We start from the raw sequence: 26,231 nt of genomic DNA, 5'->3' as shown, positions 1-26,231 counted from the left end.
GGTTAGCAGTAGAAATCCTTTTCTACATATATTTTTATAAAGTGAAACTGTTCTTGGCACTCTCTGATTCTCTTCCCTTCACATGTGAAGTACCAGGGTAAAAACACTGTATTCATTGGCATTTCAAACCCTATATTTTTAAACAGCAATCTTAACAAGAACTGATTTGTGATCATCTTTAATATATTTATTTTTATGATGCACAAACACTCATACACCCCTTTCTTTAGAGGTTTTTTTTACAATTCAATGCAGTATTTATTTTTTGTTGAGGTAAAATTCACATAAAATACATATTTTTAAGTGAACAATTTGGCAATATATAGTACATTCACAATTTTGGACAAATGTCAGCTGAAGTTAGTTCCAAAACATTTTCATCCTATTTATTATTTTTAAATAACTGGTTTCCTGTTCAAGAAATAATGCATTTTTAAAAAGTAAAAAGATGAGTCAAGATGAAAATTAATATAAAATCAGCATTAGTAATATATACAATTCTAGGATTAAAGTTTTGGAGCAGACATGTATGCAAACACACACACACACTCGTTTAATTTCATGGATTATCTTTTTTGCAGAGTAATATAGCCAGAAGCAAAACTGACAACATAGCAGTTTTATATGTTGAAATACAAATAATATTTTAGAGACAGGATTATTTATAATCTATAGAAATATATACTATTTCCAAGAAACAGGGAAAACACCTGTGTGCTCTTATTGGTGTCAATAAAATATAACATCATTCAAATATTACAGTTTTATATACATGCTCAATATGAATTTCCAAATATTTCATAAATGAACTAATATTAATGTGTTACCTTGAAAAAATGCTCTGCTTGGACTCTACCTAAGGACAAGCACTTCCCGTATTTAACAATATGATGACACAAGCATGAATGTGTGCAGCAGAAATTTTCACAGGAAAATATACAGAACTCTGAAGGAGTCCTGGGTGTGAACAAAGTTGTAGTCAAAAGAGAGAATAAAGGAAAGTTATTTGCTTTGTTTTGTTCTTATTTGTTTTTATAAATATGACGATCCAAAACAACATGTTTAAGAATTTCTGGATCATTCCATACTTTTTCATCTTCTACCTTCTCTGGTCAAAGTATTAATTCAGAAGTTGTGTATTATGAGGTTGCATGTCTATTCTGATTCTCCTATTTCTCTGTTCAACAGGGTTGCCCACAGGAAATCATGTCAGCAAAAAATTCTTCTAGTGCTGTGTCTGGGTGAGGAATAGTCAATCAACCTCCTGTCAAAATGGTCCTTCCATGGCAAATGGACATTAGATGTTTCCCTTTCATGAAAGGGGCTTCCCCTGTGGCTCAGCGGGTAAAGAATCTGCCTGCAATGTGGAGACCTGGGTTCAATCCCTGGGTTGGGAAGATCCCCTGGAGAAGGGAAAGGCTACCCACTCCAGTATTCTGGCCTGAAGAATTCCATGGACTATATAGCCCATGGTGTCGCAAAGAGTCGGACACGACTGAGCAACTTTCACTTTCATAAAAGAGGGAGTTTCAGACTGAGCATCATTACAATTATGTGTTATAACCTTTTCCCACTTATTAATATTCTGTGACTGTTTCCTCATGACATCAAATATTCTTCTATGTAATAATTTTAATGATGAAATCCTTTTCTACTGTATGTTTGTTACCATAATTTATTTAATGTTACTGAGAAATTCGAACTAGCATTTCATGGGAAATACAAGTGCCATCTTCATAAACAGTATGGGATGGCAGGAAAAACTACTTTGAATTCGTATAAATTTAAGACAGTATAAGGGCTTGGCTTTATTTCTTGAGTATCCCAGTTTTTCTTTAATATTATGTTTTACATGAAACTTTTCAGCTGAAGAGGATTTCCCCCCACAGGACCTCTGGTGATGTCTGCAGACAGTTTTAGTCATCATGTTCAGGGAAAGTGGAGGAGAGGGCTACTGGTACCTAGTGTATAGAAGCCAGGGATGTGGCTAAACATCCCGCAGTACACAGTACAGCACTCCCTTCCCCCACACCCTCAGCAAAATATTTTCTGGCCCTGAATGTGAATAATGCTGAAACTGGGAAAACCAGCTCTACAAGAACTGCAAAGAGGGAGGCTACTATTTCAGACAGCTCATTGACCATGTCCGGCTTCCCTCATAGCTGTCAGTAAAGAATCAGAGCTTCCCTCCTGGCTCAACTGGTAAAGAATTTGACTGCAATACAGGAGACCTGAGTTTGATCCCTAAGTTGGGAAGATACCCTGGCAAAGGGAAAGGCTACCCCACTCCAGTGTTCTGACCAGGAGAATTCCACGTACTATATGGGGTCTCAAAAGAGTCGGACACCGACTCATCAACTTTTGCTTTCACTGACCATGTCATCTTCCTGATAAACGCTTATTGGACTTGTGTTAAACAATTCGAATCACTAAAGATGATTACACGGAGGCAGGTTTGATCATATATATAAAATAAACCTTTTGGCTAGCCTCTGTTCCTGCTTTTCTGAATGAACTTCCAAATGTGTGAAGCTACATCTCTTTCTTTAAACTAGAAGCCCAGCTTTCCTCACTTCATGCCTGCCATTCCGAGTTTTGAGGATGATAGTTCTGCACATAAGGGAAGAAAACTTAGGCTCAATGGTTATTTTGTTATCTAATTTTCTCCTGCTGAATATCACTGGGCCTGCTCTGCTTATGTTTTATTATTTAGATATTTTTCTTATCCACAGTGTTACATGGACTTTTCCCTACAGCCCAGATTTTACACTGATGCTTTCAATTTGCTCCATTTCTTTTACAGATCTGGATCCTATACTTACTTCCTTCTCCTCTCTCAGTGGAAACCCTTGGAATGCTTTAACTCATCCCCAAATAGCACTTCTAGATCTATGACTGAGCACAAATCTCTGACATAAGACCTTTGATCACCTGTTTAGTACCATGAGCAACTTCTTTGCTCTCCTGAACTATTGTTACTTTGACTTATATTAAATTCGTGTAGAGGTGTTCTTAACCCAAATATTGAGACTTTACCATGCCATGTCTTATCCCAGCCTCATCATAGGATCTGCCAATAAGTTTTCAACTTAGAGAAAAATCATAGTACACTGCTTTAACAAGAAATTCTCAAATAGATTTTGCGGTCATTGCTAAGTCATTTGGTCTGATGGCTTTCAATGTAAAACATTAAAATAGCAGTTAATACCTGGCCTACAAGGATCAGTTAGAATCCCTTTTTAGGGAATTTCAAATTATAGCTAATAGATTCCAGTAGTCATGTACAAATGTGAGAGTCAGACCATAAACAAGGCTGAGCACCAAAGAATTTATGCTTTCAAACTGTGGTACTGGAGAAGATTCTTGAGAGTCCCTTGGACTGCAAGGAGATCAAATCAGTCAATTCTAAAGGAAATCAACCTTGGATATTCACTGGAAGGACAAACGCTGATGCTGAAGTTCTAATACTTTGGCCACTTGATGTTAAGAGCTGACTCATTAGAAAAGACCCTGATGCTGAGAAAAGTTGAAGGCAGGAGAATAAGGGGGCAACAGAGAATGAGATGGTTGGATGGCATCATTGACACAATGGACATGAGTTTGAGCAAACTCCAAGAGATAGAGAAGAATGGGAAAACCTGGCACACTGCAATCCATGGGGTCTCAAAGAGCCAAACATGATTTAGTGACTGAACAACAACAACAGTCCAAAATTAGATAACTTACTTTCATGGAAAAGCAAGAAGTGACATTGGGAATAGTAATAAGTTGGAGAGGATACACACATCAAGTGACAATGGTAGTTCAACTTCTATGAATGGCTGCTCTCTGAAAACATACCAAATCTTTCCACAATTTCTAGTCTAATTATTAAAATAAGCTACATGTCATCTTTTTAATGAAATTCTCTTAATATAATTATTGGCTCAAATACTTTTGTAATATACTATAAATCAAGGGAAAAAAATAACATCGGTACTTGCTTCTCTGGACACTAGCTTCTAGTTTGCAACCTTAGTTCTACTTAGTGAGTGTTGCTTTATTCCATTCATGAAAATTTTATGATATATTTTTGCAAATTGATTGACAAACTAGCCATACTCCATGAATATTAGTAGGCCAAAGGTCTCAATGTTTGATTAACTGGAATAACTTTTGCATTATGGCTTCAAAGCAGTATGGTTATATTTTAAAACAAACCTTTTGGTACCTTTAGCCCAAGGGAGTAAATGATGAAGAACTAAGTGCTGTAAGAAGATGGTAGGTAGTAAATCCTCAGTATATGAGAGATGAAGATTTTCAGCTTCTCTAAGTAAAAATTAGCCACCTGCATAATGATTTATAGTTTAAATTCCATGTGACAATGCTAATGAATTTGATGCACAGAATAATCTATGTAAGGCCACTCCTATTATGTTCATTTAACAAATTTTAAAAATTCAGTCAAAGACTTGGTAGATACAGATTTCAAGTAAAAACACCAGACCAAAATACTGATGATCTGACTTCAAGTTTCAGATTTCACCCACTGCATAAGGCTGGTTGTTTTGAAACACAGAGTCTGTGCATTCATCTTCATAAGCCTGTCCCAGGGTATAAGTTAAACAATGAACTCACACAGTGACTTTGAAATATAGAATTATACTACTCTTGATTTTATTGACTCTACTATCACCTATGGATGAAGGAATCCTGAGGATTGTCATCTCCTAACACTTCGTTTTGTTGTTTTTTTTTTAATTTTATTTTATTTTTAAACTTTACATAATTGTATTAGTTTTGCCAAATATCGTAATGAATCCGCCACTGTACTCAAGGGGGGACCTCTTGGAAAGGGAACCATGTTGTGGCCTGACAATTGCCCCTAGTTTACAGTTCAAAACAATATTAAATTTTAAAAAATACACACTGTGCTTACAACTGTGTGCTATCCTGACATGTCAAAATAATGAGGACCAAAGGCAATTTCTTTATTGTGTAGCATGTGTGAGTGTAATTATATGACTTCTTCAGGACAAAATGCTAATATGATACTTTACTTTTAAACAGAGTTTTTAGGCTACATTAAAAGCTTGCCCAAAGCAAATTCAAAATTAGTTTTGTCCCTGAATTGATCATGAGCTGATTTTTCTTTAACATACTTTTCAAATTAATGATCTGAAGGAAATATTGGGTTTCCAAATTTCCCCAGTCTTTATTCATGGATTTCAAGTTGTGAGTAAAATTGAATAATTCTCTAGGTCAGTTGGCTCGAGGTGATTTCTGTGGGCTTTGGGGAAATCATGAACTTTTGCTTTGTTTTTTTCTTTCAGACTCTTGCAGGAAGAAATCATAACATTGTACTCCCTGATGAAGGAGTAACTTTGCAAAGGGCTAAAAGTTATTTCATTTCCACAGTACACTGATGTATAACTACTTATAGAATCTCTAACACTGAGGACTTATTTTTCCCAGTGACTGTTTAAAGATTTGCTCTGGGCTTCCTGCTTTTGGGGATGGGCCTGAATCCTAAGAGAGATAGGCAGAAACTTAGGTGAGCTGAAGAGGAAAGTAAGCATGGAGAAAATGGCTTAGCCTCTACTTTGTATGATAAGGATTTGTTATTAGGATTGTTAAATGGAGCACAGTGGGCAATATGGTGAACTGTGGCTCAAAAAAGATCACCAGACAAACTGGAATAGAGACGTATATCACTCATAAGTCCTGAAACAATTGTGAAGCACACTTGATGAGTCCACACAAGTGGAGCTAAAGGCAGGGGCAGGCAGTGAATGAGGCAGGTCCTGGGGCATGCCCCTTTATATGGGTCCATGGGTGGGATGTTTTGGAATTTTGGAGCTAAGCCCAGACTGGTCAATTCAAACCCAAAAGAGTGTAATTTGGATAAACTCCTTGGGGGTCTTATCGAAGGGTGCACAAAGAAAAGGTTCTGGGAGGTGGGGAAATTGTTGACCTATTGGGGAAGACATATCAGGACCTTATACTTTATTGTAGGGCTTCCCAAGTGGCTCTGTGGTAAAGAATCCTCCTGCCACAGCAAGAGTCTCAGGAGACACAGGTTCAATCCCTGGGTCAGGAAGATTTCCTGGAGGAAGAAAAGGCAGCCCATTCCAATATTCTTGCCTGGAAAATCCCATGGACAGAGGAGTTGGGCTGGCTACAGTCCAAAGGGTTGCAACGAGTCCAGCAAGACTGAGTGACTAAGCACACATGCTTTCTTGTGATTCTGCAAGCTGTTATCTAGAACATGCACTTGCATGACGGGTCTAGTGTCAGTTTAAGGCTCCCCCTCAGCTTCCTGGACAAATAAAATAGATGCTGAAGTAGTAATACCATGCAGTATCTTAGCTAAATTCTTGACAGAAGAAAATATATTTTACTGTTTTCTATTCTTTTTTCAGCATTCTCTTTGTCTTTTTTCAATATAATAGTAGAGAATTCTAAAGGGCCATATAAATACAGTGTGGACCTAGATAAGAATTTTAAAAAATTATATTCTATATCTGATTGAGAGGATCTGCATACATTTGGACATCAAACAGGTGTTAGAATTTGCAGATTGCAGACTGGAATAAAATATAGTAATGCATAGAGTAACTTCACTGTACTCTTTCTCTGTGCATATACCCTTCAATTTGTATCATTCCAGAGTTATATTTGCAGAGAAGGCAATGGCAACCCACTCCAGTACTCTTGCCTGGGAAATCCCATGGATGGAAGAGCCTGGTAGGCTGCAGTCCATGGGGTAGCGAAGAGTCAGACACGACTGAGCGACTTCACTTTCACTTTTCACTTTCATGCATTGGAGAATGAAATGGCAACCCACTCCAGTGTTCTTGCCTGGAGAATCCCAGGGACGGGGGAGCCTGGTGGGCTGCCATCTATGGGGTCACACAGAGTTAGACATGACCGAAATGACTTAGCAGCAGCAGCAGCAGAGTTATATTTGCCAATTTTTTTGATATTAATCACAAAAAGGTATGAATTAGAAAAAAAAATGTATGGATTAGAAAACTACAGTCAGACAGGTACAAAGGCCTGTGTTTTATAAGGAACCTTTTAGGAAAAACTATTCTCTGTTGTCCTATTGGAAAAAAAAAAATCTAATGAAACTATTATTCTGACTGTGATTGAAAATTTTCTGACAAGTATCTTTTCAGATTCCTTGGAATGTATATATCTGGGTATATACAGATATATACTTACTCTCCCAAATGTTGTCATAGTTGAATTTACTATGAACAAAATCTGACACAAAATTAATTTAAAATATGATAATGTATAAAACATCTAAGTTTTTATATGTGCCATCCCTCTTTGGCTAATTCCTGATGATATATGGCAGAAAAGTCAAAGTGAAAGTGTTAGTCACTCAGTTATGTCCCAAAGTTGTAAAGCAATTAGCCTCCAATTAAAAAGACATAGATTTAAATATTTTAAAAAAAGAAGAAAAAAATAATAGAATTATTAATTAATAATAGAATAAATGTATGAGTTTAAAGTTAACTCTGGTTTGTATGAAACATATTTCAAAGACAGTCACATTTTTCATGAGCAAGTTCATGCATTGAGAAAGGGTATTGAATTTTGCATCGAAAGTAACTAGTTTTTGCTAGAAATGGGGGATCCTTTTCTAGAGATGCATTTGCTGTGCCAATGAATAGAATTTATATGGTGCTCAGTCATGTCTGATTCATACCACTCCCATGGTATGTAGCCCACCAGGCTCCTCTGTTCATGAGATTTCCTAGGCAAGAATACTGGAGCAGATTTGCCATTTCCTTCTTCAGGATATCTGAGCCAGAGATCGAATCTGCATCTTTTGTGTCTCCTGCATTGACAGATGGGTTCTTTACCACTGGAGCCACCTTGGAAGCCCAGAATTTATATGGAATATAGGGTTATATCAATATATGTAAAACTATTTTAATGTTTATATTTGGTGATGGAATTAGAGAGGAAGTGACTCGCTTTCTAAAATGTAGATGCTTAAATTTGATATTATCATATTTATATTTATCATGAGTGAGTGAATGAGTGAAGTTGCTCAGTCGTGTCCGACTCTTTGCAACCCCATGGACTGTAGCCCATCAGGCTCCTCCATCCATGGGATTCTCCAGGCAAGAATACTGGAGTGGGTTGCCATTTCCTTCTCCAGGGGATCTTCCCAACCCAGGAATCGAACCCAGGTCTCCCGCATTGCGGGCAGATTCTTTAACCTCTGAGCCACCAGGGAGGCCACATATTTATCATATATCATATTTATTATTGAGTCTCATGTAGTTGGAAATAGTGAACTTCCTTGATAGCTCATATGGTAAAGAATCTGCCTGCAGTGCAGGAAGCCAAAGTTCAGAGTCATTTCAGCTTCAAAGTATTTATCCAGATATATATATTTCAAGGAATCTGAAAAGATACCTGTCGTCAGAAAATCTCCAATCACAGTCAGGATGATAGTTTCATTAGAATTTTTTTCTAATAGAACAATAGAGAATCATTTTTCCTAAAATGTTCCTTCCTTACTTCTTCCTCAAAATTCAGCTTCATCAGTAGATATCAGGTCAAGAATTCAGAGATTCAAGATTCAACCATATCTTTACTTTTTTCAACATCAAATATACACATAACTTTACCTAGACACTATGCTGCTATTTTTAGTTCCCTTAATCACTTGATATTCTTAACCCTCCATGTTGCCGAATCTTCAATTCTATCTCAGCTCTGCTACTTATACAGAAATGTCAGCATAAATCAGAAAGAATCTGTGTTCCCTGTGAAGCCAGATTCCTGAAATACATTGATCAAGGTCAGAGATGACATTTAAGATGTGAAATTTAAGGATAAGAATATTGCAAAACCTGGGTTGAAGCAGTTTAATACAAAGTCAGACCAAAACTTTTAAGGGATGTCAGAGAGAAAATGTATCATAAAGAGTTACACAGATACCAATGAAGTTTTCAAACAAGAAAATTGAAAAAAGTGCAGTTAAAGGTACAGAGTCTGCCTTCCCTGATAGGCAGTTAGATCTATTCACCACTGCCTTACAGTGTGACTGAGATGAGGATGCTGACTTCAGAAAATTTGAGAGTAGTTTATTTGTATGTAACTATGGGCCATTTGGAAAGAAGAGTTGTAAGTCTGTTGTTTATGAATTTTTTCGGTCTTGCATTTCTATTGATTTTGATCCTACTATTGCTCCTACATAATTTGTTGTCTTGGGATAAAAGAAAGAACAACCGCAAAAGTGTGCAATAAACAAGCATGAAAAGCAAATCTTCCTTTCGCATCAGTAGGGTTTCTACACCCAAAAGAAACAGGAAAGTTATGGATGTCATTATTTCTTCACCTAATCAACAGGATTACAAAGAGACTGTTCAATTCTTTTTCTTTTTAATGCCTTGATATTTGGCTATTTGACAAGAAAAATTATTTAATTCTATTACAATTTAACAAATGTATATTTAATGACTGCAATTTTGTCTCTTATTAAACTTTGAAAAGTGGGTGTTATTAATTTTATTGATTATGAAATCTTAGCTTTAAAACCTACAGAAATTTGTTGAAAGCTAGATGGATCTTATTTAACAGATCATGTTCTTTCCATGAGACCATCTTTGCTCTCTTCAAGCCTCTTTCACCTGCAGAGTTTCTTTCACTCTGAGTGATTAACAACTTTAAAAATTTGACTAAGATTATTTTAGAGAATGACATAATTTTGAAGTTCAGTGACAGCTTAGAAATTTCTAGACAAAAACCCCACCCCATGTAAAAATAGTGCCTTAAATTTATCTGAAAAATGTTCTTTCATCCTTGATCTAAACATGCCATCTAATAGGAAGTAGGGTATTTTGCTAGGCAGAAAATGCATTATTTCATTACCACACTCTTTTCCTGATCCTTTTTGTAGCACTATTTAGAAAAGAAATCAACTTTTCTTATATATAACCTAGAAAACATTAAGCAATGGTTAAGCCATTTGTTTTCTGGGCTAAACATTTTTAGTTTCTCCTGTGCCAGTAGAGGCTGAGGAAAGTGTCCATTCAGACTAGAGAACATATTAGTCATTTTCCAAGTAACAATCCTTTCTTTGCCTGGAAAATAGTTTCATAAAAGGTCATGTAAAAGGGGGAAGGAGATAGAAGCATATCATGTTTTTCCAAGCTCTAACTTTGTGATTTCTGTCCAGGTAAATTATGCACCCTTGCCTTTTTCTTGATCTTAGTGTGAAAACTTCATTTCTCACTATTAAGTATGACATTTGCTGTAAGTTATTTGTAGACATTATTTATAGAAGTTGAAGAAGTTTCCTTCTATTCCAAATTTACTGAGAATTTTTAATCACAAATAAATATTGGATTTTGTAAGATTCTTTTTCTGTGTTTATTGATATAATCATGTGATTTTTCTCTGTCTTTTGAAATGATAAACTACATTAACGAATTATTGAATATTGAACCAATCCTGCATAACTAGTATAAGCTGCACTAAGCCATGGTGTGATATTCTTTTTATGCATTGTTTAGATTTGTTTTACTAATATTTTGTTGTGGATTTTTACAGTTATATACATGAAATATATTGATCTCTAGTTTTTTGTCCGTTTGTTTTCATCTAGAGATGTCTTATCTGGTTTTGGTATTAAGATTATACTGGCCTCATAGAATGACTTAGACAGTATTCTCTCAGCTTCTATCTTCTGAAAGATATTATAAAGCATTGGTACAATATCTTTCTTAAATTTTTAGTAAAATTAACCAGTGAGATTATCTGGGCATGATGCTTTCTGTTTTGAACGTTATTAATCATTGATTCAATTTCTTTAATAGAAATAGACCTATTAAGATAATTTACTGTCTTTTGTATGTGTGTTGTAAATTGTGAATTTGGAGATAATTGGTTCATTTCATCTAGATTATCAGCTTTGTGGGTGTTATTATTATCATTCTATTATCCCTTTAATGTTCAGAGGATCTATAATGATGCACCTCTTTCATTTCTGATATTACTCATTTGTGTACTCTGTCCTTTTTTAACTTATCATGGTTAGAGACTTATCACAATCTTTGCAAAGAATCAGTTTTTAATTTCATTAATTATCTCTACTGATTCCCTGCTTTCAATTTCCCTGATTTCTACTTCATTTCTTTTCTTTGTTGTTGTTTTTTTAATTTTATTTTTTAACTTTACAATATTGTATTGGTTTTGCCACATATCAACATGAATCTGCCACAGGTGTACACCTGTTCCCCATCCTGAACCCTCCTCCCTCCTCCCTCCCCATACCATCCCTCTGAGTCGTCCCAGTGCACCAGCCCCAAGCATCCAGTATCGTGCATCGAACTTGGACTGGCAACTCGTTTCATATATGATATTAGACATGTTTCAATGCCATTCTCCCAAATCTTCCCACCCTCTCCCTCTCCCACAGAGTCCAAAAGACTGTTCTATATATCAGTGTCTCTTTTGCTGTCTCATATACAGGGTTATTGTTACCATGTTTCTAAATTCCATATATATGCGTTAGTATACTGTATTGGTGTTTTTCTTTCTAGCTTACTTCACTCTGTATAATAGGCTCCAGTTTCATCCACCTCATTAGAACTGATTCAAATCATCGCAGCACTGTTTATAATAGTCAGGATGTGGAAGCAACCTAGATGTCCATCAGCAGATGAATGGATAGGAAAGCTGTGGTACATATACACAATGGAGTATTACTCAGCCATTAAAAAGAATACATTTAAATCAATTCTAATTATTTCCTTCTGTTATCTTCTTTTGGATTTAATTTGCTCTTCTTTTTCTGTTTCTTATGTAGAAGCTTAAGTTATTGATTTTAGATCATTCTCCTTTTCTAAGAGACACATTCAATGCTCTACATTTTCCTCTGATCACTGCTTTTACTGCATCCCACAATTTTCATGAGGTCAATCTACATCTCAGCTCTGATTCATCCAGAGTCAAGATCCAAGGACAAGATCTGCTTTCCCAAGACTTAGCTGACTTGGCTCAGATAAATAAGAATGACAGATAGCTACTTGTTTTCTAATTTTGGACCCTGATAAAAGTATGTTTTGTTTTGTTTTGTTTCCATTTAAGACTGGAATAATTACCTTAATGAGCATGCATAATTTGTTGTTGTTGCTGTTGTTCAGTTGCAAAGTCATGTCAAACACTTCGTGAACCCATGGACTGAAGCACACCAAACCCCTTTGTCCACCACTATCTCCCAGAGTTTGCTCAAATTCAGATCAATTGAGTTGATGGTGCTATCTAACCATCTCATCCTCTGTTATCCCCTTCTCCTTTTGCCTTCAATCTCTCCCAGAATCAGGGTCTTTTCAAATGAGTCGGCCAGCTCTTCGCATCAGGTAGCCAAAATACTGGAGCTTCAGCTTCAGCATCAGATTTTCCAATGAATAATCAGGGTTGATTTCCTTTGAATCTGACTGATTTGATCTCCTTGCAGTCTAAGGGACTACTGGAAAAAGGCAAAGACGTCTCCTTTTACCTTTCTTTTACAACATCATGCCAAAAGTCCTAGCTAATACAATAAGAAAAGAAAAGGAAATTGCAGATATAGACTGAGAAGGAAAGAATAAATAAAAAAAAAAGAATAAGACTACCTGTTTGCAGTTGGTATAATTATCAATGTAGAAAATTTGAATTTTTTTTAAAAAAAGGCTTATGAAATCTATAAATGATTATAGAAAGGTTACAGCAATGAACAAGTGGATGTTGAAATGAAAAACATAATACCACTTACATTATCACAAAAAAATCTTTGAGTATAAATCTGCTAAGTATGTGCAAGATCTTTTCAAGGAAAACTAAAAAAAAAATTGATGAATGAAATGAAAGAAATAACTAAAATGGAAAGGTATTGATGTTCACAAATTGAAAGACTCAATATTGTCAAGATGTCAGTTCTTTCTAACTTGATCTATATATTCACTGTGAGTAACCCAATAACAACTAAATCAACAAAAACAAGAATAATTACAGCGTTGTCTTACCTGATAGTATTAGTTCCCTAACTAATTAATTTCCTAACTAAAAATAAGGTTTTCATTACAAAGGATCACAAACTGGGTGGCTTAAAACAACAGAAATGTATTGCCTAAAGAGTTCTTGAGGCCAAATGTTCAAAATCAAGGCAGTAGCAAATCTATGCTCCCTCTGAAACCTGTTGGGGAGAATCCTTCCTTGCATGTTTCTAGCTGCTTTTCTTTTTTTCTCAATCCTTTGTGTTCCTTAGCTTGCATTTGCAATAATTCAATTTCTGTTTCTGACACTACACAACTTTCTCCTATGTGTCTGTATGCAAATTCTCCTATTCTTATGACATCAGCCATATTGAATAAGGGGTCTATCCTGCTCCAACCTTTACATAACTAAATTAATTTACAATGATTCTATGTCCAAGTAAGGTCAAATCCTGAGGCATGGGGGTTAAATTTTCAACACATCTTTTCAGAGGTCACATATCACCCCATAAAAGTGATATTTTTATCAATCAGACTAGTTTATACTATAGTAATAAAGCCCAAGTAACACATGGCTTACAGTAACAAAGAATTATATCTTAGTCATGGTAGATGATAATATTCTGCTTATCAAAATCACTCAGGAAATCAGGCTAATGGAATAGTACCCTAAAAATCTTACTAGAAGGCAGGGGGTGTCAAAGCACCACTAATATCAGATGCTTTCAGTCACATGGAACAGAAAACATATAATAATTGTTTTATCATATGTTATATCATACATCTTAGTCATTTTCTGTTAGTTAGTAAACTTTTTACTGATTAGAAATCAAAGGGCTGATTTGTTGCCTGATGATATGTTATCAAGAACCCAGGAGTTTATTTGTATCTCTCTCTTTCTCCACCCAACCATCAGAGTTATGTGCAGTCGTTAATCAGTCAACACCACAGGTGTATGGTTGCCATCATTAGCTTGGACCTATTCTGATACATCCTTTAAGGACAAAGATGTGCCATTCAAACTAAATTAGTACTGTGTGCAAGGAGAGAGTATGAATTAGTGAAGTGCTGTAGAGTAAGGAAAAATGTGTGCCACAAATGTACGCTATAAACAGTGATGAAATAATGAAGTTCAAATTTAAGCATTATTTTACAACATATGCAATGAATAAATATCTGGGTAAAAATAATTTTTTTAATTTGAATATTTTAGGTTATTGAGAAATAAATAAAATTTGAGTGTGGGCTTTAGCTGGCTGATATGACAATTTGTGTGTTTAATAATTGCTCATCAAATAATAATAACTTATTCCATGGGTATAATATTTGTTATGTATGTTATAACACAGTTTCATTGGTTTGCAGAAAATAGAAAGGTCATAATTAAGTCACAGAGAGGAAATTATCATTTAATATTACTTAAAATAAGAAAACAGATTGAAGAGAGCACTATGAGTAGGACTTCCTAACCCTAACCAGTGCATTTTCGGCTACTCCCTGGTGTGTCCTCCTCCTTTTAACCTTTTTCCATTTCTATAGTAATTTATTCTCAAGAATAAAACCCATAGGACCAATTACATTGCCCATATGTTCAATCTTTAGATTTCCCTTGAGCCAGAGCACAACTAAAACTACAGACTAGTATTTTGGAAATAATTGAAATTTCAAGGAAATAAACTCTATTTAATACTTTTCCTGCTTCAAATGAGAAGGTAAGATTAGATACCAAAGAGTAATATACAGAGACTAAAATATGTTTGATTTCCAAAGATTTTTATATTGAAAGTCCTCTTCTTAAAATGCATTCCATATATACAGCCACACATATGTATGGAATTGGTGATGTATCTAGTCCTAAGCCATCATTTATAAAAAGCTTCAACATTTTCTTTAGAAATGCCATGATTATCACGGTCACTCAAGGATGACTCCATGCATTTGATTGCCCTGAATTGCAACAAAGGCAATTCAAACTCCAATAGGATTTTTATCATGCAGAGGGATCTCAGAGCATTTTGAAATCATATTAAAAATAAAATGTAAGTCAAACTTGAAATGTTTGTAATTCATGAAATGTTGATGAGCAAGTCTGAGTGCCAAGCATCCTATCAATGTGAAGTGCTTGCCCCTGGGGATTGTGGCTTCATTGCTAGAAACCCAGAACAGTCATGTCATACAAAACAGAGACAGCATGTGTCCCTGCCTGACAGATGCTGATAAAATGGTGACAAGAATAACAAGTGACTCAAGAGATTGTTATGCCAAAATCCTCTCTCTGGTACTACACAGAGTAGTATAAACATCAGCTGTAGTGGTATATGATGCCCTTCCTCCCCTTGAAAATCAATAAACTCTGTCATGCCCTGCAGACACAGACTTGCAATATTGAAAGGCAGGGATTCTAGAACCTACCAATGAAGAAGACATGTCACCTGCAGAGATGTTAATGGCATCAACATTAATATAGAGTAACAGCATCAAAAGCTTGAGTGTTGGAGCTTGGTAACGTGTTTAAAGTTAAGAATAAAAATCCTGTCAGTTGTCAGCCAAGAGATGACAGGAATAAGATACAAGTAAATAAATTCAATGTATGCCAAGAATACTGCACTCCTGCTTAAGATATGTCTTCCTGAATGACAGTTCAGTGTCTTACTCACAATAAACTCTAAATAATCATGTAATGAGTGAAATAAAGTTCATCTTTAAAGAAAACCCAATTATATTAAATGATATAAGCTGCTATAGAACTTATCAATATCTTTCTTTATTTTCTTTGTTCTTTGGTTTACTGCCCTTCTTGTCACTGGGATATGTAGAACAAAAGAGCTTGTGTTATTAGCACAAATATTAGTGCCTTTTAGGTAGAGCAAAGCCAGAGGGCACAAGTAGACATAACTTCTGAGTAATCAATAAGCAATATTTACTACAGGAAGGAAAGAACCGTTCTAGATGACCAGAATAAAGATGGCAAGCATAGACTCTGCCACCTGTATTTTCAAATTGAGATGGACAGACAAGTGCTGATTTACATTCTCCACAGCTCTGGGCTGTGTCACAATGGGACATGGATAGTCTCTGACTGTTGACAACAGGTGTTCCTCCTCATGTCGTCTCCCCACATATCCTTTCCAATCTGAGTCCTATAGGTCTCTGACCCTCTTTTATTATTTCTTGTTTCCTATTTCACCTCTTACTGGGAAAATCTTTTACTATCCAGGGTGAGAGGATTGTTCTCATTTATCAAGATATTCATTACTTTGCAGCCTTGGCTTTTGAAACTAAAATTTATTCTCTGTATGTCTGTTTTATAATTTTTTCTCCATGGCATCAGGTATCTCAGAATCTACCTCCTCTAAGGAGGAAGAAGAATCAGGGTAAAAAGATACCAAACATTTGTCTTGCTTTTTCTCACAGCTTTTTTCTCTCATCTATCATACTCCAGCCACACTGACATGTGCTTGCTTTCTTGAATGTTCCATTCCCTTGGGACTCAGCACCTTCAAACATTATGTTCTCATTCTTTAGACTTCTCCCTCCCTTTAAAAGCTGATTCTTCTCCTTCAAGTCCTAGCTGCAATGCCATCCCTTTAAATATGTCTTTATGATCACAGAACCCAAAGTGGATCATGATGTCCCTAGTGTTCAAATACTTTTTTAAATAGTATTTTAGTCTTCTTATAGAACATGTACTACAATTTGCAATTATAAATATGTGTATACACTTATTAGCTCACTATTTAGTTTTTCCTCATTCTTCTATACTCCATGAGGATAGAGAATAGGGACTATGTTGGTTTTGTTTAACTCTAGAATCTGAGCCCATGATAAAAGGATGTTAAACAAATATCTGTTGAAGAAGCCTGCAGAAAGCATGTATACCCAATATATAATCTCTCTTTCTCTCTTAATAGCAGAATCACAGTATTTAGGCAATACTAAGCACTGAATAGAGTACTTATTTCTCACTACTCCATTGTACAAGGATCATAACACACAATTTTGTCCAACTTAATGGAAGGATCAGACTCAGAAACGGTCAGCCTCAGTCTTTTGTATTTCTCTTCTGCTCACTATATGTCCTCTGGAATGTGGATATATTATCTCAAAGAAAATAAGTCAGGATAAGAGCACAAGTGAAAAAAATCACTGAGGATAATGGATGAGAAACCTAGCTGAGCTCTAAGCCCCTAATGGCTTCTTTGAGTACTTGCTCAAGGCTTAGATTGTGCCTCTGGATTTCTTCACACATGAGAAGTCAATCTTAACTTGCTTAAGCCAGTATAGGAAGGTCTCTGTTATCAGTTCAGTTCAGTTCAGTCGCTCAGTCGTGTCCGACTCTTTGCGACCCCATGAATCGCAGCACGCCAGGCCTCCCTGTCCATCACCAACTCCCAAAGTTCACTCAGACTCACATCCATCGAGTCAGTGATGCCATCCAACCATCTCATCCTCTGTTGTCCCCTTGTCCTCCTGCCCCCAATCCCTCCCATCATCAGAGTCTTTTCCAATGAGTCAACTCTTCACATGAGGTGGCCAAAGTACTGGAGTTTCAGCTTTAGCATCATTCCTTCCAAGGAATCTCAGAGCTGATCTCTTTCAGAATGGACTGGTTGGATCTCCTGGGGCATCTGTTATATGCAATCCCAATTCAAAACATGGTTTGGGAAACTTACTCCATAAGACAGGTCCTAATTTGTCATTTTGTCAATGGACTGGACAATTTAAAGATCACCAGTTCTAACATGAGTTTTCCTTTAGAATAAAAACATATTTTATCCAAATATCAGCATATCTTTGAATTTAAATTATCCCTTTCATTTTTGAAAACCAATGTGATATGTGAATTTTTGAATAATGACTATGTATAAGACAATATACCAGATGGCTTAATTAGCAGTATTTCCTTTTGAAATGCACATGCTGTACATGTTCCCCATTTCCCATATTTTCCTTGCTGTTTTTAAAATATCAACATATCATTAATTTAAATGATTGTAATTAAGTATTCATGAGGAGACTAAAAGGGACCGTTATCAAATTTACTTTTATGCCATCAAATATTATTTTCTTTAGGAAATTGTACTGAAGATCAGATTGTGATAGAGCAGGGAATATGTGTAATTTGAGTCAGTGTTCCAAAAATGCTGGTTTACAAACCAATGCTGAACAAGCTACATCTAAATAACTTGGGAAACTTTATAGTCCCTTCCCCAATCTCCATAGGAAATAAAAATTTAATGTTGCACAGAGAGCCTAGTATTTGTTCTTGGCTTCTGGGAACTAATGCCCAAGCACTTGGAATGTCATACTGATGTTTGTGTGTTCCACTGTGTCCAACTCTTTGGACACCATGGACTATAGCTCACCAGTGTCCTCTGTCCATTATATTTTCGAGGCAAGAATATTGGAGTGGGTTGCCTTTTCCTACTCCAGGAGATCCTCCTGACCCAGATATTTTCCAGGCAAGAATATTGAAGTGGGTTGCCGTTTCCTAATCCAAGAGATCCTCCTGATCCAGATATCAAACCCATGTCTCTTGGGTCTTCTGCATTGGCAGATGGATTCGTTACCACTGTGCCACCTGGGAAGCCCTATCATGCTGATAGAAGTCTTTTTATGTATGTGGGCTTTAAGCCAGTCTGATATTAATAATGTCATTAAGCTATCGCTGTGTTAGTCATTCAGTCATGTCGGACTCTTCACAGCCACATGAAGAGCCCACCAGGCTCTTCTGTCCATGGGATTTTCCAGGCAAGAATACTGGAGTGGGTAGCCATTTCCTTCTCCAGGGGATCTTCCTGACCCAGAGATCAAACCTGGGTCTCCTGCATTGTAGGCGGATTTTTTACCATCTAAGCTACCAGAGAAGCCCAATGTCATTAAGATTGGGGGCTAAAAGCTACCAGAAAACATGGCTTAGGTTGACAACTCTGGGTCACATGCTATCATCTCAACATTATGAAAGTCTGGAAACTGGAATCGGGCACATGGACAATGAACCATGCCTATTTGATGAAGCTGAAATGTAGACTCTGAACACCAAAATTCGGGTGAACTTACCCGGTTGACAGTAGTCTACGTGTATCCTCCTATATCATGGACAGTAGTCAATAATGCTGTCTATAACTCCACAGGGAAAGGACGTCTAGAAGCTTCATGGCTGAAACTCTTCTAGGCTCTGTCAAGTGCATCTTTTTCTTGGATGTTTTTAATGCATAAAATCATTATACATTACATTTTAACAAACCATATGGTGAGTATGGGGCTTCCCTTGTGGCTCAGCTGGTAAAGAATCTGCCTACAATGTGGTAGACCTGGATTCGATCCCTGGGTTGGGAAGATCCCCTGGAGAAGGGAAAGGCTACCCACTCCAGTATTCTGGCCTGGAGAATTCCATGGACTGTATAGTCCATGGGGACACAAAGAGTCAGACAAGACTGAGCGACTTTCACTTTCATGGTGAGTATGAACTTCCCTGGTAGCTCAGCAGTAATGAATTGGCCTTCAATGCAGGAGACACAGCAGACAAGCGTTCAATTCCTGAATCAGGAAGAGCCTTCGAGGAAGGTATGGCAACCCACTCCAGTGTTCTTGCTCGGTGAATCCCATGGACAGAGGAGCATGGTGGGCTACAGTCCATGGTGTTGCAAAGAGTCAGATATGACTGAAGCAACTGAGCATGCACACACACATTGTGAGTATAACAACTTTCAGTGAGTTTTCTGAGTCCCTTTAGTGAATTGTTGAAATTGAAGGTCATTTTGGGAACTGCCTGAACTTGCTATGTTGTAAGGGAAGGCAGTCTACTTGAGCTCTTTTCGCTAGCTTTGCAGTTGCCTAGTTATTTCACACCAGATACGCAGATTCAATAGGTCCCTGGTGTTTACAGATACTTTGATTTGGAAACCATATGAGAAAACAAGTTGTGTTAAGCAGTTAAAAAAGAGACATTTCTAAGTTAATAATCTGTGCATATATATTAACAAAAAACATATGCTTATTTAATTTTTCTTTACCATGTATGTATGTTTGTGTATATAATGGTAGATATGTGCATAGTTACAGTCATTTCTATAATTAAGCAAGCTCAATGGTAACCTTTCTTTCAGAAAATATTTGGTTTGACTATGTAAAGTTGTTTTAGTTATTTGACCAAATGAAATATTATTTTTTGAAGTAATTTTACATAGTAGGAAAGGAAAAATGTTGTTAAAGAAACTGAATTCAATTTAACCTAAAAGCTGTAGCGGTGAGGTGATGTCTTAGAAAGGTAATGTATAAATTATACACAAATGCTATTTAAGATGATTCTAAAATCTGTTTATTCTCTGATGATCCTTTTACATTTATCAAAGGGTACCCATAGAATCAAAGTGCTCTGGGGACATTCTTTTTGTATAATTTCTATAATAAGATTAAACTTAACCTACATAGTCATACTTGTAACCCAGTTTTATTATCCATACTTGTCATTTCACTCCTCCTTCAAGAACAACAACAAAAAAAGACTAGGGGTCATGAATTTAGAGATTATCACTTTTCAAAATCATACACAGTAAATAAAATAATGCTATTGATTTGGAGAGGCAAATTATTTAAACTTCTTTTCATGGTTGCCTATCTTTCCCCTATTAGTTGATGTTAATAGGGTGTGTTAGGGATGACCTCCAGAGAAGGCAATGGCACCCCCACTCCAGTACTCTTGCCTGAAAAATCCCATGGATGGAGGAGTCTGGTAGGCTGCAGTCCATGGGGTCACTAAGAGTTGGACATGACTGAGGGACTTCACTTTCACTTCTCATTTTCATGCACTGGAGAAGGAAATGGCAACCCACTCCAATGTTCTTGCCTGGAGAATCCCAGGGACTGGGGAGCTTGGTGAGCTGCCGTCTATGGGGTCACACAGAGTTGGACACAACTGAAGCGACTTAGCAGCAGCCGCAGCAGCAGGGATGACCTCAGAAAATTCTAGAACAGTGGTAGAAAAATAAGACAAGGGAGGGAATCGGACAATAAACAGTTACTTATCAAGCTATTTAGTACTATGGTACAAAGTACTTTAGCACAAAGCTAACTTTGCCTGGGGAACTCTGAGGATCTCTGCAGAATATATACTTTATCTCAGCAAAGAGACAAGTGAGCTGGGATGTTTATGAACCAACATTTTTTTTCTCAATTTTTGTTGAAGTATAGTTGATTTAGGGCTTCCCAGGTGGTGCTAGTAGTATAGAACCCACCTGCCAATTCAGGAGACATAAGAGATGTGGGCCCAATCCCTGGGTGGAGAAGATCCCTTGAAGGATGACACAGCAACAACTTGAGTATTCTTGCCTGGAGAATCTTATGGACAGAGGAGCCTGGCAGGCTACATAGTCCATGAGGTCGCAGATAACTGGGCATGACTGAAGCAACTTAGCCCTGCACATAGTTGATTTATAATGTTGTTAGTTTCAGGTGTACAGCAAAGTGAATCAGTTATACATATACTCCCTCTCTTTTTAGATTTCCTTCCTCTTTGGGTCATCACAGAACACTGAGTAGAGTTTCATGTGCTTTATAGTAGGTTCTCATCAGTTTTCTATTTCATGTGAATTAGTAGTATGTATATGTCAATCTAATCTTCCAATTCATTCCATCCCACTTCCCCTGTTGGCATCCATGTTTATTAGGAGCCAATTCTTGTCTGTCATTGGATGATGATTATTACTAGGAAATAATATTTTTTCCAGGTTCTCTGGCCAGCATTGCTGATAGATAGAGAGATTTATGGCCTATAGAGAAAGTTCTCATGCAACTGGAAGCCAAACCCACTGCAATGAAAGATCTGAAAGCTATGGACAGGGTATAAATAGTTTTTATTGTATGGCTGATACATACTTAGTACCAGGAGTGGTTGAAGGAAACGGACATAAAAAGAGTTATGTGATTGTTTACTATAATTTTTGATCTTGAATGCAGTGGGAAATTGTGCTTTATAACAGCACATGCTATGCAATGGCATCATAACTAATTGGAAAATCACCTGTGGTCAATTGATATCAAGTGTCTATTAAAAAGGAAGTACTTTAGGCAGACCAAGCAGTTTGTTTAGTTTAATCCATGACAGTAATGAACACTGCATAGACTCAGGAGTGGGGTTATTATTTCTCAATGCATTCAACAGATCTGAGAAGGTAACAAATATTAAGCTCAGGACTTTGAGTTCTCAGTTCAAATCATGGTCCTAATATTTTAGTTCTTTTGTAGTAGTAGTAGTTGTTGTTTAGTTGCTAAGTTGTGTCTGACTCTTTGTCACCCCATGGACTGCAGCATGCCAGGTTTCTCTGTCCTTCACTACCTCCCGGAGTTTGTTCAAACTGATGTCCATTGATTTGGTGATGTCATGTAACCACTGCATCCTATGTCACCCTCTTCTGCTGGCATCAATCTCCCCTAGCATCAGGGTTTTCTTTTCATTTTTTGTAATGGACCCAACCTATATGAAAATAAAGCCCAAAGATAATTTTACTGTTGGAAAAATCACTGTAAAAGACCCTGATGCTGGGAAAAACTGAAGGCAGGAGGAGAAGGGGACAACAAAGGATGAAATGGTTGGATTGCATCACCGACTCAATGGACATGAATTTGAGTAAGTTCTGGGAGATGGTGAAGGATAGGGAAGCCTGGTGTGCTGCAGTCCATGGCATTGCAGAGTCAGATACAACTGAGCAACTGAACAATGTCATAATGGAAGTTGAATTCACAACATTGCTATGCTTTTTATATGAAAATAAGGGCATATTTTAACAATAAGTGAGATTCCGAACCTTGGAACATGGGCATCTGTGTGTATTGAGACAAAGTTGAAAATCTTCAGTGCATGAGTTTCCCTGGGGTATCATTGTCAGTAAAGCAACTTGCACTCTTATATCTGAGGTCATCCTAAATTGCCAACCATGCAATATTATCACTTAAGTTAGTCATCTATTAATGGATATCTATTCTTCTTAGGACATACTGTAGCAAATTTTTATTTCTCCTAGTCTTGTAACTATGATGAGACCTTAACCTTCCCCAGAGGGACAAGTGCCAAGCTTGACCTGGCATGAAATAGCTTCTACTCCAAAAAGTTGCAAGATGCTACTAACTCATTTCACTAGACACCTGTGGAATATGTGTGGGAAAGAATGACAAGTGAATCAATCCAAAGAGAAGAGAACACATTTCAGAATTTATCAATGTGGCTATGTTTACCCAAGATTCCAGAATTATGTTATCTCACACAACGCAAATCAATGAGTTACTTTGGTTGACTGAAAATCAGGCTCAGTAATAGACCACTTACAGTGACTGTAACCATGAAATTAAAAAAAATGCTTGCTCCTTGGAAGAAAAGCTATGACAAACTTGAAAGTGAAAGTGAAAGTCATTCAGTCGTGTTGGACTCTTTGTGATCCCATAGACTATACAGTCCATGGAACTCTCCAGGCCAGAATACTGGAGTCGGTAGCCTTTCCCTTCTCCAGGGGAGCTTCCCAACCTAGGGAATTGAATCCAGGACCACCTCATTGCAGATGAATTATTTACCAGTTGAGCCACAAAGGAAGCCAAACCTAACATATTAAAAAGCACAGACATTACTTTACTAACAAAGTTCTATCTAGTCAAAGCTATGTTGTTTTTCAGTAGTCATGTACAGATGTGAGAATTCGACCATAAAGAAGGCTGAGAGTTGAAGAATTGATGCTTTCAAACTATGGTGCTGGAGAGGACTCTTTAGAGTCCCATGAATTGCAAGGAGATCAAACCAGTCAATCTTGGAGGAGATCAGCCCTGAATGTTCATTGGAAGGACTGACGCTGAAGCTGAAGTTGCAATAATTTGGTCACCTGGTGCTAAGACCTGAGTCATTGGAAAAGACTCTAATGCTGGGAAGGATTGAAGGAAGAAGGAGAAGGGAGTGACAGAGGATGAGATGGTTGGATGACATCACAAACTCAATGGACATGAGTTTGGGCAAGATCTGGGAGATAGCAAAGGACAGGGAAGCCTGGTGAGCTGCAGTCCATGGGGTCACAAAGAGATATGAATTAGAGACTGAACAACAACAAACGGACTACTTTCAACAAGACTGAGATGCCACAGGTTCTCATTTCTAATATGCAGTAGGGAATCCAAAAGCTTAGAGAACCAGAAATGATGGGGTAAAGATTTCATTTGTGAACTACAAACAGCTTCCCTTAAACACACACACACACACAAATACTATATCCCCGGAGAAACTCAATGGATACTCTACTAAGACATGGAGAAGCAGTAAGGGAAGCAACACATCCCCATAAACATTCCCAGTCTCTGTCCTTTGCAGGTTGAAGATAATGGTGGATGTGCCATCATTGAGGTTAATTCTCTAAACCTGATGGAATAAATGCTGTCTAGGAAGCTCCATAGATAAGATGAATTTGGTCATTGTAATAGGCAGCAAGAGTAGGGATATTTTTACCAACAGGAGTCTTAGTTGATAATAATGCTCCTAAAAATAAAGTAGATGAGAAACCCACTGGGCAAGAAAAGACTAACTCAACAGGACCTTGGTGCTCAAATTCTGCACATTCCAAAGAAAGCTTGTTTTTAGGACTGATCCTTAACTGACTACTGGGAAATAACTTCTGAGGTCTTAGAATATTTTTCCTGGCAAGAATGCTTTTGTATACCTGAAGCCTTGTACATTGTTGTACCAGTTTGACCACCAGTTTTAGTTAACCCTAACAATGTAACATAAATTGAATGCCTATTTTTTAACTCTGAGAGTAAATGTGGAGTAGGGAAACTGAGGTCAATCAAGTGGTTGCTGTATGCTTATGAGATAGACCCCCTGGGATTAGGTGAGCTCCCCTGTTTGCAACACTTCACATCTGTTATTGCAAGGTGCAAATGTGAGAATAAATTGTCTAATCATTGTCAGATACCATTAAAAGGGACAACTAGAAGTTTTCCTTAGTTTCTCTTGGACTTGACTCATGCTTCTTTTCCCGTTGCTGAATTTGATCACTATTATTTTTTTCTGTAATAAATCACAACCATGAATATAATAGCTTTTCTGAATTCTATCGGCCCTTCTAAAAATCATGGAGCCTGAGGGTGGTTTTGGGGGCCACTGACCCATTTACTAAAGTGTTATTTCATCTACACAATAGGGGAAAATATAGATCTGATCTCTAGAAGCTCGACTTGAGTGGCGATAAAGAGACATGGCTCCTCTCCCAGGTTTCCAATTTCAGTCAGTATATTAACCAGAGTTCTGATTAAAATGAAAACACCCTGGGGAAATCACATGGCAAAAAGTATACATAATATCTCTTCTTCCAAGATTTCCCCAGAGTCATATGATTGTTCATGATGGAAAGACAAATATGAAGACTGTTTAGGGATTACTAGATCCCAGCTCTGAAATTATGTAAATTCCTAGGTACCCATAATGTCATTGTGGTTCACCAAAGTAGGAGTTTAAGATTAAAGTGGCGGGGGGAGGAACAACACAAAACAAAGCTCCTATACAATTAAAATTGATTATTCTATAGTTGATGAATACACACACATCCCCATGTTTGATTCATTTATTAGTATACTCTTTGTGTGAAATGGCAAATTATTAATTTTAATCATAAAGAATTAATAATATGTCCAGTAACTACAAAATTTGCCTTTCAGAATTTCCTACTCTATAGTTGACAATAGTTATAAGGTGTAGTTATAAATCATTGAAACTATATTAATTTAACAAGCACACCAGATCTTCTAATGAAAATCATAAGTACCTATCAACCTCAAGTGATCATCTGAATAGGTAGTACATGGATTCAAAGAATCAGATTCACTAAATTTTTTATAGAATCTAAAGAATTGCTTTTGTTTATTTTCTCAGGAGGGCTGCATTTGTTAACTGTTGCTAGTTTTATCCTTTGAAAGACGAATTCCTTTTTCAGAAAGTTTAAATAAGCATTTATAGGCAGATATAGTACATAAATGGAGAAGGCAATGGCACCCCACTCCAGTACTCTTGCCTGGAAAATCCCATGGATGGAGGAGCCTGGTAGGCTGCAGTCCAGGGGGTCCCTAAGAGTCGGACACGACTGAACAACTTCTCTTTCACTTTTCACTTTCACGCATTGGAGAAGGAAATGGCAACCCACTCCAGTGTTCTTGCCTGGAGAATCCCAGGGACGGGGGAGCCTGGTAGGCTTCTGTCTATGGGGTCGCACAGTA

The sequence above is a fragment of the Bos taurus genome, chromosome 11 (assembly GCF_002263795.3).
Source record: "Bos taurus isolate L1 Dominette 01449 registration number 42190680 breed Hereford chromosome 11, ARS-UCD2.0, whole genome shotgun sequence".
In the NCBI taxonomy this organism is placed as follows: domain Eukaryota; kingdom Metazoa; phylum Chordata; class Mammalia; order Artiodactyla; family Bovidae; genus Bos; species Bos taurus.
Note: the sequence above shows the minus strand (reverse complement) of the source record.